This window comes from Moschus berezovskii, chromosome 26 (assembly GCF_049115385.1).
Source record: "Moschus berezovskii isolate FMDL1 chromosome 26, NW_MosBer_1.0, whole genome shotgun sequence".
NCBI classification, from domain to species: domain Eukaryota; kingdom Metazoa; phylum Chordata; class Mammalia; order Artiodactyla; family Moschidae; genus Moschus; species Moschus berezovskii.
Genome location: NC_142485.1, coordinates 8,495,545 through 8,508,034, shown reverse-complemented (window position 1 = coordinate 8,508,034; position 12,490 = coordinate 8,495,545). Strand labels below are relative to the sequence as shown.

Genomic DNA, 12,490 nt, shown 5'->3' with positions numbered 1-12,490 from the left:
CGGGCCCGGGCGCGGGGCGCGGGCCGCGGGCGCGGTGCCGCCGGGCGCCGGGCGGGCGCGAGGGGGCGGCCGCGGCGCCCCAGCCCGAGGCCTGGCGCAGAGCAGCGGGAGGCGGCGCAGGCCGCGGCGGGGCCTGCGGCGGCCACCCGGGCCCGCGCGGCGGCGGGGCGGGGCCCCCGGGCGGCTCGGCCTCGGGCTCGGCGGCCGGGGGCGGCCGGGGGGCGGCCCCTCGGCTACTTACCGGGGGCGGAGAGCGCCGGGCGCCCGGGGCCCCGGGCCGGACCGCGGAGATGCCCCGAACTGACACGGCCGCCATCTTGGAGACAGTGCGCTCCGGCCGGGGGGCGGGGCGGCGGGGCGGCGGAACAGCCGCGGCGGGCGGGGCGGCGGCGCGAGGGAACGGCGGCGGGGGCGGGCGCGGGAGCGACTCGGGCGGGCGGCGCGGGCGGCGCGGGCGGCGGGCGGCGCGGGCGGCGGGCGGCGGGCGGCGGCGGCGGCCGCGGGGCGGGAAGAGCTGGTCCCGGCGCCGGGGCGGCCGGAGGGCGGGGCGGGGGCAGCAGGGAAGAGCCGGCCGCGCGGGTCACGTGGGGCCGGTACAAAAGGCCAGAGTGGGAGGCGGCGCCGCGCGCCCGGAGCCCCGGCGGCCGGGGGGCGCCCGAGCGCGGGCCGGGCCGGGCGGCTCCCCACCTCGGGCCTGGAGCAGCCGCGGCGAGCCCCATGGCACCGCCGGGGGGAGCGGAGCGCCGCGCGCGGGCGGGGAGGCTTCGGGGCGGCGCGGAAATCCGGTAGGATCCGAAGTCTTGATGGCGCCCCGTGTTTACAGCCACCGAGCCCCGCTCCTCGCCGCCTCCGCGGGCGGCTCCCCGGAGCCGGAGCCGGAGCCGGAGCCGGGAGGGGGCGGAGGGCGGGGAAGCCGGCCCCCCTCATCACGTCGGTGCCCCCCACCCCATGTTCATCACTGTGGTGCCCCCCACCCCATGTTCATCACGTCGGTGCCCCCACCCCATGTTCATCACGTCGGTGTCCCCCACCCCATGTTCATCACTGTGGTGCCCCCCACCCCATGTTCATCACGTCGGTGTCCCCCACCCCATGTTCATCACGTCGGTGTCCCCCACCCCATGTTCATCACTGTGGTGCCCCCCACCCCATGTTCATCATTGTGGTGCCCCCCTCCATGTTCATCACGTCGGTGCCCCCACCCCGTGTTCATCACGTCGGTGCCCCCCACCCCGTGTTCATCACGTCGGTGCCCCCCACCCCGTGTTCATCACGTCGGTGCCCCCCACCCCGTGTTCATCACGTCGGTGCCCCCCACCCCGTGTTCATCACGTCGGTGCCCCCCACCCCGTGTTCATCACTGTGGTGCCCCCGCTCCGTGTTCATCACTGTGGTGCCCCCCCTCCGTGTTCATCACGTCGGTGCCCCCTACCCCATGTTCATCACTGTGGTGCCCCCGCTCCATGTTCATCACGTCGGTGCCCCCCACCCCGTGTTCATCACGTCGGTGCCCCCCACCCCATGTTCATCACGTCGGTGCCCCCACCCCATGTTCATCACTGTGGTGCCCCCACCCCATGTTCATCACGTCGGTGCCCCCCACCCCATGTTCATCACGTCGGTGCCCCCCACCCCATGTTCATCACGTCGGTGCCCCCCCTCCATGTTCATCACGTCGGTGCCCCCCACCCCATGTTCATCACTGTGGTGCCCCCGCTCCATGTTCATCACGTCGGTGCCCCCCACCCCGTGTTCATCACGTCGGTGCCCCCCCCTCCGTGTTCATCACGTCGGTGCCCCCCCGTCCGTGTTCATCACGTCGGTGCCCCCCACCCCGTGTTTATCACGTCGGTGCCCCCCCATGTTCATCACGTCGGTGCTCCCACCCCATGTTCATCACGTCGGTGCCCCCGCTCCATGTTCATCACGTCGGTGCCCCCCACCCCATGTTCATCACGTCGGTGCCCCCGCTCCATGTTCATCACGTCGGTGCCCCCCACCCCGTGTTCATCACGTCGGTGCCCCCCACCCCGTGTTCATCACGTCGGTGCCCCCACCCCGTGTTCATCACTGTGGTGCCCCCACCCCGTGTTCATCACGTCGGTGCCCCCCCCATGTTCATCACGTCGGTGCCCCCCACCCCATGTTCATCACGTCGGTGCCCCCCACCCCATGTTCATCACGTCGGTGCCCCCCCTCCATGTTCATCACGTCGGTGCCCCCCACCCCATGTTCATCACGTCGGTGCCCCCGCTCCATGTTCATCACGTCGGTGCCCCCCACCCCGTGTTCATCACGTCGGTGCCCCCCCCTCCGTGTTCATCACGTCGGTGCCCCCCCGTCCGTGTTCATCACGTCGGTGCCCCCCACCCCGTGTTTATCACGTCGGTGCCCCCCCATGTTCATCACGTCGGTGCTCCCACCCCATGTTCATCACTGTGGTGCCCCCCACCCCGTGTTCATCACGTCGGTGCCCTCCGCCCCGTGTTCATCACGTCGGTGCCCCCCGCCCCGTGTTCATCACGTCGGTGCCCCCTGCCCCGTGTTCATCACTGTGGTGCCCCTACCCCGTGTTCATCACGTCGGTGCCCCCCACCCCGTGTTCATCACTGTGGTGCCCCCCACCCCGTGTTCATCACTGTGGTGCCCCCCACCCCGTGTTCATCACGTCGGTGCCCCCCACCCCGTGTTCATCACGTCGGTGCCCCCACCCCGTGTTCATCACGTCGGTGCCCCCCACCCCCTGTTCATCACGTCGGTGCTCCCACCCCGTGTTCATCACGTCGGTGCCCCCCACCCCGTGTTCATCACGTCGGTGTCCCTTGGCAGGAAGAGGAGAGGGCACGAGGCGGGAGGGCCGGGGAGGAAAGTTGGACGGCCCCCGGAGCACCGCCGCCTTGACCTCACCCTCCCCGCCCCGGGGGACCTGTTGCACCGCTCAGAGCCGTCTCGCTCTGCAGGGGCTGGCGTGCGCTCGGCGGCGAGCCCCGCGCGGGTCCGCTGCGCGTCTGAGCCTAGAGCCTCCGTCGGGCTCCCGCCACGACTCCCTGGTCCGGTGCGCCTGGCCCTGCTCGGGCCCGCTCTCTGCCGGATCTACGGCCTAGCCGAGAACAGAGCCCTTTTCACTGCCAGTCTGTCCTCCTCTGGCCGCACGGATGTTTTCTTTGTCTGGTGTCCCGTCGGTGGCAGGGACTACTACTGAGTCAGACCTTTTTATTAATCTGCATTCCAGGGAAGGGCCGTGCATGACAGATGACGGAGGAAATAACTCATACTTTTGTGTGGACACGTTTTCCCGCCCCCGGACCATTTCACCGGCCAGACTGTTCTCCCCAAACATCTCCTGGATTTATCCCAGCTTTACCATTTAAAGTCCACGCTCTGGCTCACTCCCCTAACGTTTCCTTTGTGAACTTTTGCAGTTTGATCGCTTGCCCTATCCGTGTGGCACTTGTTGTATGGCCTTTTATCTACATTTTATGAGCATATTATGAGCGTATTCCCGGGTATATTCTGGAATGCCTCTTTGCATCTCCAGTGGCGTAGTATTGTACGTGCAGTTCAGAGTCCAAAAAGATGTTGCTAGTGAATGAACAGTAAGGTGGAACTGTGCTTTTGGACTGTGGTGTTGGAGAAGACTCTTGAGAGTCCCTTGGACCGCAAGGAGATCCAACCAGTCCATCCTAAAGGAGATCAGTCCTGGGTGTTCATTGGAAGGACTGATGTTGAAGCTGAAAGTGCAATACTTTGGCCACCTGATGCAAAGAGCTGACTCATTGGAAAAGACCCTAAGGCTGGGAAGGATTGAGGGCAGGAGAGGGGATGACAGAGGATGAGATGGTTGGATGGCATCACCAACTCAACGGACGTGGGTTTGGTTAGACTTCAGCAGTTGGTGATGGACAGGGAAACCTGGCATGCTGCCCGTTCATGGGGTCGCAAAGAGTCAAACAGGCCTGAACTGACTGAACTGAACTGAAGAGGTGGAATGTCCACGTTCACCCCCATCAAGCCCTCTCTTGTTTGTGTCTCAACCTATTCTTGTCTTGTAGCTTTTCTCCATTCTATTCCTTAGCTTTATTCCTCTATATATCATAGACGGTCTAGGTCGTTCAATAATAAAAACTTACATTTTCAACTCAGTATCCTACCACTGACAACTGATAACAGTAATTGTGATGTAAGATTTACAGAATCACCCTTTCTTCACCTACCACTAAGCCCCATCCGCAAATTAGGAGAGAAATGTGGGGACAGAAAATAATCTGTTAGGGTACTTTCCATTCTAGATGAGTTAGATAGATGCATTCTCAGGAAAAATGAGAGACATTTGTAATGAAAATACACCTGTGGGCAGGAAGTGGGAGAGACTCTCTTTTAGAAGACTAAAGCAATGTTCTTATTTCCCAAAGAGGACAGGTAAAGTCCTACTAATAGAAAATGAGTTCACGGGAAGTGAGTGCGTGGTTTTCAGAAGAAAATTACCAAGATGGCTTTTGTTTGCTTTTGGATAATTTGGAAGAAAACTAGCCACAGCCATTGTTGTGAAAAGACCAAACTGGAGTTTAAGCACACAGCAGCAAGAATTTAAAACAATTTGCAACAACAAAGCACAGTTTAGCTTTTCAAACAGCTTCCATAGAGAGTCTTTGCTTTACATTTGCATAACTTAATGGCACATTCAGGCAATCTTCTCAAAAGACTGATTCAGGTCTTCATCTTTTGCATGCTAAAAAGAAATCCACAGTATCCAAAGGATAGTTTCTCTTGTTTCAAGCTTACTCAGAATTCAGCCCTACTGGGCTGACGGCTCAAAGTTTGTACCCCTTCCACATTTCACTCTAGATATCCCTGCCTTTTCAGCTGTGTCTGTTAACTACAGACAGAGTTCAGCTAAGCCTCAGATTGGATGGTTGCTCTATCCTTGTTTCAACAGGAGTTTTAGTCCATTTACATTTAATATAATTACTGGGAAATGAGCACAACTGTATGATAATTTGAACATTCTTTGGCATTGCTCTTCTTTGGAATTGGAAAGAAAACTGACCTTTTCCAGTCCTGCGTCCACTGCTGCGTTCTCCAAATGTTCTATTATATTGAGTGCAGTACTTTTAACAGCATCACCTTTCAGGAGTTTAAATAGCCCAGCTGGAATTGCATCACCTCCACTAACTTTGTTCATAATCATGCTTCCTAAGGCCCACTTGACTTCACACTCCAGGATGTCTGGCTCTAGGTGAGTGATCACAATCATTGTGGTCATCTGGGTCATTAGGACCTTTTCTTGTATAGTTTTTCTGTGTAATCTTGCCACCTTTTCCTAATCTCTTCTTGCTTCTGTTAGGTCCTTGACATTTCTGTCCTTTATTGTGCCCATCTTTGCATGAAATATTCCCTTGATATCTCCAATTTTCTTGAAGAGATCACTAGTCTCTCCTATTCTATTGCTTTCCTCTATTTCTTTGCATTGTTCATTTAAGAAGGCCTCCTTATCTCTCCTTGCTCTTCTCTGGAACTCCGCACTCAGATGGGTATACCTTTCCCTTTCTCCCTTAATGGATCACAGCCTTGTGGTGGTGGAGGGGCTTGCATAACTCAATAAAGCTATGAGCCATGCCGAGCAGACCCATCCGAGATGGCCAGGTCACAGTGAAGAGTTCTGACGAAACAGTTCACTGGCGGAGGAAATGGCAACCCACTCCCATATTCTTTGAGAACCCCATGAACACTATGAAAAAGCGAAAAGATGGGCTTATTACACTATAATATAAAGGATTATTTTGCCGGTTTCGTCCAAATGCTGAAAGCGTAGAAGAATATTGTTCCTCCACTTGGTCCTTCCCCCTTTGTGTTCACTGTTATCATGGATTTTAATTGTGTGCATATTTTAAACCACAGTTGAGACTGGGTTTTGGCAAGACTTGATCTCCTTCTGTTTTGCTGCAGCTCCAACAGCACAGCCTTCCAGGTGTTCCAGCTGAGAGTCTGTGTTCCCTGGAGGTGACAGTGGTCACCGCAGACACTGAAATCTAATGCTGGTTTCCTCAAAACCCTGAGATGGCAAAAACCTCCACTCTGCTTTCCCAGGGCTTAACCAGGGTTCAGTAGGTAAAGAATCCACCTGCAATTCAGGAGACCTGGGTTCGATCCCTGGGTCCAGAAGATCCCCTGAAGAAGGAAATGACAACCCACTCCAGAATTCTCGCCTGGGAAGTGCCATGGACAGAGGAGCCTGGCAGGCTTCAGTCCTTGGGGTCACAAAGAGCTGGACACAACACACAACCTTCTGTCTTTGGCATCTTCAGAAACTTGAGGGAGGCCTTTTCTGCTGGCCCGGTGGTTAAGACTTCACACTTCTCATGTAGGGGGTCCCATGTTCGATCCCTGGTCAGGGAAGTTACACATGCCTCAAGGTACAGCCAAGAAAATAAAAATAAAGATCCAGAAACAGAGAAACTTGAGGAACCCAGCAGAGACTTAGGCTCAGTTATTCACTTGTCCCTTTTCACTGGAAATCTGGCCCCGCTGGTGATTCTGTCTCTCTGACCTTACTTAACTGCCACAGTTCCTGCTGGTCTCTTCGCCTCTCGGGGCCTCTCTTGTGGGTCTGTTCCCAAACTCGGACTCTGGCCATATGCCTCGAATTTCCCTGAGGAGCAAAATTGCTAGAGAATGTCATCCCACCTGTGTGTAGTTTCCCCTTAGTTGAGACTGGATCCTCTTAAGTCTGGTCCCTTAAGTTGCTTGCTGATGCCTTAAAGTGGGTGTTTTATCCTGTTCCTGCTCACCTCGTGGTTTTCAGCTGGATCTTTGGGCTGCTGTGAGTACCCCCACCGTATTCAGAACCAGGAAAAAGTGTTAAAAATGAAAAGGTCTGTCCTTTCTTCTCATTAGAAGAATGTCTGAACAGGGCTTTGCCTGATGTATCAAGGTAAGTTTCCAATACTTCCTGTGTATCAGAATCACCTGAGTACTTTTTAATAAGTAAAGATTCAAGGATTCCATTCCAGACTTCCTGAATCGGAGTTTCTGTGAGACGAATTTGGCTCTGTGTTTTAAAAAACTCTGCAAGTAAGAACTTCTGCTCTGACCATGATCAAGTGTTGGGGTTTATCCTCCCCCCTCAAAGAACTGCAAAGCCTGAAAGACTATTTGAAACAGTGGTTTTTAAGACATTGGACAATAGACAGGGTAGGGCAGTGGTGACTGAAATGTGAAGAAGTAGAACCAGCAAACTTCCCCAGCCTACTGCATTGAGACATGCTTAGACCTCAGCCCACAGCCCAGCAATATTATTGCTCAGTTGAGGATACAGATATCATTGCTGAGAGAGAACGAAGTATCTAGCTAAAATTTGCAGGACGGAACCAGAAAAGGGAAAGATGCAGCTATCTAGAACTCCAGGTGTCTGCAGACTGTGACTGAGTATTCATCTGTACATGATTGAGAACAAACTAACTGGGGAAAGAACCACCAAAAAAGAGCACGTGAAACTTCGCAGAGCTCTCATATGAGTGGAAATAGTGTCTGTTTCCAGAAGCCAGAATGGAAGGCCTTCAACACTGTCAGCTTTGGGTAGAGTCCACAGAAGGGTATCATCTTAGTATTGAGGCTGTACTTACCCTTTATTGGGGGTTAGGAGAGAGATTTGATGCAATAATGGCTGAAATACTCCCAAATTGAATGAAAACTATAAATCCACAAATTCAAGGAGTTTAATGAACACCAAGCGCAATAAACAAAATCATAGCCACACCAAGGCACGTTGTGCTAAAGTTACTGAAAAATCAATGGTAGAGAGAAAAATCTTAACATTTACCAGAGGAATAAAATACACATTATATATAAAGTGAAAGTCACTCAGTTGTATCCAACTCTTTGCCACCCCCATGGGCTATACAGTCTGTGGAATTCTCCAGGACGCCAAAATACTGGGGTGGGTAGCCTTTCCCTTCTTCAGGGTTCCCAACCCAGGGATTGAATCCAGGTCTCTCGCATTGCAGGTGGATTCTTTACCAGCTGAGCCACAAGGGAAGCCCACATTATATATAAAACTACACAGAATTACATTAGACTTACTACTAGAAACTATATAACCGAGAAAGAGAAAATCTTTAGAATATTGAAAGATTAAAAATTAACCTGAAATTCCTCATTCAGAAAAAAAAAAAAAGTCTTTTAGGAATGAAGGCAAAATAGCGAGTTTCTCAGACACAAAAACAAAAGGCTAAGACAGTTTATCACTACTGACCTGAACTGCCAGAAATGTGGAAAACATTTCTCCAGAAAGAAGAGGAAAGGGTATATCCTTTATTAGATGGAAATGGCGTTTTGTAGAAAGATACTAGTAGTACTAGAAATGAGAAATGTATGGATAAGAATAATTTAAAAAAAACCTTATGATTGATTTTAAGGCAAATTAAAGACAATACACTTGGAGTTTAAAATGTAAGTTGAATAAAGTAGATGATGGGGTTGTCCGGGGAGATGGAAGTAGCTGTCACAAGGTTTTACACTACACATTCAGTTCAGTTCAGTTCAGTCGCTCAATCGTGTCCAACTCTTTACGACCCCGTGAATCACAGCATGCCAGGCCGCCCTGTCCATCACCAACTCCCGGAGTTCACTCAAACTCATGTCCATCGAGTCAGTGATGCCATCCAGCCATCTCATTCTCTGTCATCCCCGTCTCCTCCCACCCCCAATCCCTCCTAGCATCAGACTCTTTAACAGTGAGTCAACTCGTCGCATGAGGTGGCCAGAGTATTGGAGTTTCAGCTTTAGCATCAGTCCTTCCAATGAACACCCAGGATTGATCTCCTCTAGAATGGACTGGTTGGATCTCCCTGCAGTCCAAGGGACTCTCAAGAGCCTTCTCCAGCACCACAGTTCAAAAGCATCAATTCTTTGACAATCAGCTTTCTTCACAGTCCAGCTTTCACATCCATACATGACCACAGGAAAAACCATAGCCTTGACTAGACGGACCTTGGTTGGCAAAGTGATGTCTCTGCTTTTTAATATACTATCAAGGTTGGTCATAACTTTCCTTCCAAGGAGTAAGCGTCTTTTAATTTCCTGGCTGCAATCAGCATCTGCAGTGATTTTGGAGCCCCATAAAATAAAGTCTGACACTGTTTCCACTGTTTCCCCTTCTATTTCCCATGAAGTAATGGGACCAGATGCCGTGATCTTCGTTTTCTGAATGTTGAGCTTCAAGCCAAACTTTTCACTCTCCTCTTTCACTTTCATCAAGAGGCTTTTGAGTTCCTCTTCACTTTCTGCCATAAGGGTGGTGTCATCAGCATATCTGAGGTTATTGATATTTCTCCCGGCAATCTTGATTCCAACTGGTGCTTCTTCCAGCCCAGCGTTCCTCATGATGTACTCTGCATAATAGTTAAATAAGCAGGGTGACAATATACAACCTTGACATACCCCTTTTCCTATTTGGAACCAGTCTGTTGTTCCATGACCAGTTCTAACTGTTGCTTCCTGACCTGCATACAGGTTTCTCAAGAGGCAGGTCAGGTGGTCTGGTATTCCCATGTCTTTCAGAATTTTCCACAGTTTATTGTGATCCACATAGTCAAAGGCTTTGGCATAGTCAATGAAGCAGAAATAGATGTTTTTCTGGAACTCTCTTGCTTTCTCCATGATCCAGCCGATGTTGGCTATTTGATCTCTGGTGCCTCTGCCTTTTCTAAAACCTGCTTGAACATCTGGAAGTTCACGATTCACATATTGCTGAAGCCTGGCTTGGAGAATTTTGAGCATGACTTTACTAGCGTGTGAGATGAGTGCAACTGTGCGGTAGTTTGAGCATTCTTTGGCATTCTCTTTCTTTGGGATTGGAATGAAGACTGACCTTTTCCAGTCCTGTGGCCACTGCTGAGTTTTCCAAATTTGCTGGCATTTTGTATGGCATACACATACAGTAGTGCATAATATTTGCAGGTACTGGGGTAAGCTGAAGATGCATATTATAAATTCTAGAGCAACCACTACAAGGAATAATAATAAATCTGAGGTATAGTTACTAGACCAATACTAGAAATAAAACGGAGTCACAAAATTATTCAGTCCAGAAGACAGGGAAAGAAGAAAAAAGGAGTAAAGAACAGATGAGACAAATAGAAAACTTTAGCAAAATGATAGATTTAAATTCAACCATATTGGCAAATATATGTGGTATAAACATCCAAGTAAAAGGTACAGATAATCAGATGGCATAAAAGTATGAGCCAAATATGTAGTGTCTATAAGGAAGAAATTTTAAATACAGAGACATTAAATTAGTAATAAAGAATGAGAAAGGATACACCAGGCAAACATTAATCAAAAGAATACTGGAGAGACTTGCCTGGTGGTACAGTGGTTAAGACTTTGCCTTCCAAAGCAGGGTGTGCGGGTTCAATCCCTGGTTGGGAAGTTAAGATCCCACATGCCTTGTGGTCAAAAGACCAAAACTTAAGACAGAAGCAATACTATAATAAATTCATTAAGATTTGAAAAAGAACACTAGGATGGATGTATTAATATAAGAAAGGTGATTTTAGAATGAGGTTTATTACCAGGAATAAAAATGGACATTTTAGAATGATAAAAGGGTCAATTCATCAAGAGGATTTAAGAATCATAAACGTGCATGAAACTGATTGCAAACCTTTGAAATACTGAAGCAAAAACAGAGAAAATGAAGAGACAAGTCTTCAATTAGAGTTAAAATTTCAACAGCCCCATATCAATAATTAATTAAAAACCTCAGTAGAAAGAAACTGAATACTGATATAGAATACGTGAGAAATAATGTCAACTAACTGAAATTTATAAAAACATTGTACCCGACAACAGAAAAATCCACATTCTCACTAGTGTACACGAAATATTCTGGGTCATAATAGACTATATTCTGGGTCATAAAACTAATTTGACTATATTTAAGATGATTGAAATTGTACACAGTGTGATCTCTGATAAAATGAAATTAAACTGGATATTAATTACAGAAGCGTATCTGGAAAATCAGCAAATGTTTCCAAATCAAGCAACACATGGGTCAACCAGGAAATTAAAAGAGAAATTAGAAAGTGTTCTGTTGAATAAAAATGAAAAGAAACATATCAAAATGTGCACCTAAATCAGTGCTTAGAGGGACAGAGCACTAACCAGTTATATTAGAACGTGGAAACCTCTCAAATCAGTTAATCAAGCTTCTACATTTAGAAATTAGAGAAAGAAAAGCAAATGAAAACCCCATAGTAAATGGAAGGGAGGAAGTAATAAAGAGTTGCAATCAATGAAATGAAAAGCAGGAAGGCAAAAGAAACAATCAATGAAACTAAAAGATGGTTTGCCGTAAAGATTAATGAAATCAATTAAACTCTAAGGAGACTGGCCAGGAAAGCAAAAAGATAAGACATGAATTAACAATATAAAGAGTGAAAGATCCAGGAATTTCCTGGTTGTCCAGTGGCTAGGACTCTGTGCTTCTGCTGCAGGAGACACAAGTTCAATCCCTGGTTGGGGAACTAAGATCCCACATGCTGTGCAGCATGGCCAAAATAGATTAAAAATAAAAGAAGGAAAGATCCTACACACATTAAAAGAATAAGGAATAAGATGAACAACCTTACACCAAAACGTTGACCAACTTAAATGGGAAAATTCCTTGAATGACATAATCTACTAAAGGATATACAAGAAATAATTCAAATAATCCTAAATCTATCAAAGGATTGGAGCTTATAGTTTTAAAACCTTCCACAAAGATACTTCAGGCATTGTTCTCACTGGTAAATCCTACCAAACACTTAATAAAATCAGTTCTACATAAATTCTTCCAGAAAATTGTGGGAGAATATTTCCCAACTTATTTTCTGAGGTCAGCGTTAGTCTGATTCCAATACTAGACAAAAGCATTACTGAAAGAAGAGAGTGTCCTTCATGAATGTGGTTGCGCAGATGCAAATTTATTTCAAAAGTTTTAGCAAATGGAATATGACTATACATAAAACAGTGCTAAGTTGCTTCAGTTGTGTCCGACTCTTTTCAACTCCATGGGCCTGCCAGACTTCTCTGTCCATGGGATTTCCCAGGCAAGAAAACTGGAGTGGGTAGCCATTTCCTTCTCCAAGGGATCTTTCTGACCCAGGGATTGAGCTCCCCTGAAGTGTGCATTAAAAATGGTTAAGGTTGGGGATTCTTTGCTGGTCCGGAGGTTAGGACCCTGTACTTTCACTGCTCAGTTCAGTTCAGTTCAGTCACTCAGTCGTGTCCGACTCTGCAACCCCATGAATCGCAGCACGCCAGGCCTCCCTGTCCATCGTCAACTCCTGGAGTCCACCCAAACCCTTGTCCATCAGCCATCTTGTCCTCTGTTGTCCCCTTCTCCTCCTGCCCCCAATCCCTCCCAGCATCAGGGTCTTTTCCAATGAGTCAACTCTTCGCATGAGGTGGCCAAAGTTTTGGAGTTTCAGCTTTAGCATCA

The 12,490-nt window shown here is 49.3% G+C and overlaps 1 protein-coding gene and 1 long non-coding RNA gene across 3 annotated transcripts in view; one reads left to right on the top strand and one right to left on the bottom strand.

Moving 5' to 3' along the window:
* Positions 1 to 395, bottom strand: part of KAT6A (lysine acetyltransferase 6A) — a 101,586-nt gene extending 101,191 nt beyond the window's left edge. For both annotated transcript variants that reach the window (XM_055416651.2, XM_055416652.2), the window contains exon 1: positions 242 to 395. The gene's annotated coding sequence lies outside the window, so the exon portion shown is untranslated. The remainder of the gene's footprint in view (positions 1 to 241) is intronic.
* Positions 396 to 596: 201 nt separating this feature from the next.
* LOC148773732 (uncharacterized) overlaps positions 597 to 12,490 on the top strand; it is a 37,482-nt gene continuing 25,588 nt past the window's right edge. The window contains exon 1 of the long non-coding RNA XR_016036473.1: positions 597 to 785. This is a non-coding gene — a long non-coding RNA (uncharacterized LOC148773732). The remainder of the gene's footprint in view (positions 786 to 12,490) is intronic.